This window comes from Chanos chanos, chromosome 14, assembly GCF_902362185.1.
Source record: "Chanos chanos chromosome 14, fChaCha1.1, whole genome shotgun sequence".
Classification (NCBI taxonomy): Eukaryota; Metazoa; Chordata; class Actinopteri; order Gonorynchiformes; family Chanidae; genus Chanos; species Chanos chanos.
Window position 1 is genome coordinate 357,501 of NC_044508.1, and position 2,500 is coordinate 360,000.

Here is a 2,500-nt window from a genome sequence, read left to right on the forward strand (position 1 = left end):
AAAATACAGTGTTACAGTGTCATTAATGCAGTAAAAATATAGTGTTAGTGTCATTAATGCAGTATAAATATAGTGTTACAGTGTCATTAATGCAGTATAAATATAGTGTTACAGTGTCATTAATGCAGTAAAAATACAGTGTTACAGTGTCATTAATGCAGTATAAATATAGTGTTACAGTGTCATTAATGCAGTAAAAATATAGTGTTACAGTGTCATTAATGCAGTATAAATACAGTATAAATACAGTGTTACTGGTGTTAGTGTTATTAATACAGTATAAATACAGTGTTACTAGTGTTACAGTGTCATTAATACAGTGTAAATACAGTGTTACTAGTGTTGCAGTGTCATTAATATAGTATAAATACAGTGTTACAGTGTCATTAATGCAGTATAAATACAGTATAAATACAGTGTTACTGGTGTTAGTGTTATTAATACAGTATAAATACAGTGTTACTACTGTTAGTGTCATTAATACAGTATAAATACAGTGTTACTAGTGTTACAGTGTCATTAATACTGTTTAAATACAGTGTTACTAGTGTTACAGTGTCATTAATACAGTGTAAATACAGTGTTACTAGTGTTGCAGTGTCATTAATATAGTATAAATACAGTGTTAGTGTCATTAATACAGTATAAACACAGTGTTACTAGTGTTACAGTGTCATTAATACAGTATAAATACAGTGTAACTAGTGTTACAGTGTCATTAATACAGTATAAATACAGTGTTACTAGTGTTGCAGTGTCATTAATACAGTATAAATACAGTGTTAGTGTCATTAACACAGTATAAACACAGTGTAACTAGTGTTATAGTGTCATTAATACAGTGTAAATACAGTGTCACTAGTGTTGCAGTGTCATTAATACAGTATAAATACAGTGTTAGTGTCATTAATACAGTATAAATACAGTGTTACTAGTGTTACAGTGTCATTAATACAGTAGTGATACGGTTTCTGGCTGCCTGTTTGGTAGTTTATTTTATCGCTGACCTCACATTAACCCTGTGCTGCCCAATTTCTGTTAATAAGAGCTGTGACCCATAAGTCTGTGTAAGTTACTGCTCATCCACGCTCTAGTGCAGAGCTCCATGCTGGTGGTGAAAGTGAAAGTGAAAGTTGATTGAACCTTTTTCTCTGTGTATACATTACTGTGCTTTCTCTGTCAGGCTGCTATGTGACCCCAGTGTAGTCTGAGACTGCTGTAACTGCCACTTGTTATAAAAACTTAAAATCTAACTTTGTTTTGTCAGAGCGAAGAGCAGTCAGCCCAGGGCCAGCAGGTGGCGCTACAGTTTGCGTCAAACCTGCTCTCAGCCTGGGCTGCTGGAGCCCAACCTTAGTCTGATACACCGGACAGACGGACTACTGTGTGAAACTGACCTGACAAGCGTTAACTCTTTTAAGAAAAGCCGGAGTTAGAATAATGACAGGACAAAGCTTACATTACCTAAGTTTGTCCGCCATACAAATTGTCTCACAATAATTTACTGAGTCAGTGTAGAATTCTGGAAATACGTACCTATGTTAGTAAGTTAATCATACCTAAGTCTTAATTACAATTATAATAATAGTAAATGTGTTATTGTATGGCTGCTCGATTATGGCAAAAATCATAATCACGATTATTTTGGTCAATATTGAGATCACGATTATTCAACACGATTACTCACTGACTTTGGAAACCTCATGCATTTATTGAACTTTTAAAAAAAAAAACTTTTTAACTGTGGATTTTCTTGAACTTTAAATATACAGTAATTCAGCTGAAAAACAAATAAGAAAAATAAATGTAAAAAATGAGATAAATAAATGAAATAAATAATAAGTAATATGTTATGTATACACAGTCATGTGTTGCTTAATGCCCACGATATGTTCTGTAAAGGACGTTATGTGATGTGGTCGTTGTGCGAACACCATATTATAGGGTATACAGTAAACGAGAGGGAACGCTATAACACTCGAGAGACGTGCGATACACGAGACTGGACGCTGCTGCCTACGAGACAAAGCTTCCACAGTTATACAGTAAACTGCTGCCTACGAGACAAAGCTTACACAGTTATACAGTAAACTTTTTATTTGTAAGTAGGGAAAGTTCACATTAAAATACTAATAGAAAGTATAGTACATGCATGAGCCAGTGACAGGCGGTTCTTATGACTGTATCATGAGCCAGTGACAGGCGGTTATTATGACTGTATCATGAACCAGTGACAGGCGGTTATTATTATTATTATTATTATTGTTATTATTATTATTATTATTCTGACTGTATATGGCTGCATTGTATACATGAGATACACGTGTTGCGTGTGCGGGAAGCTGTTGCGTTCGCCATGTCCGGTTACGCCTGCCACGCCCCGTTCTCCGATCGAGATTTCTGAACTCCTTTATAACCTTATGGGACCACGGACGTATATGCGGTCAGATGTTGCCTGAACGGACCTTATGTGGTGCATGACTGTGTACACATTTAGATA

At 35.2% G+C, this 2,500-nt stretch overlaps 1 protein-coding gene across 2 annotated transcripts in view; it reads left to right on the forward strand.

Moving 5' to 3' along the window:
• rictora (RPTOR independent companion of MTOR, complex 2 a) overlaps window positions 1–2,500 on the forward strand; it is a 48,710-nt gene that overhangs the window by 12,209 nt on the left and 34,001 nt on the right. The gene's annotated exons all lie outside the window — the stretch shown is intronic.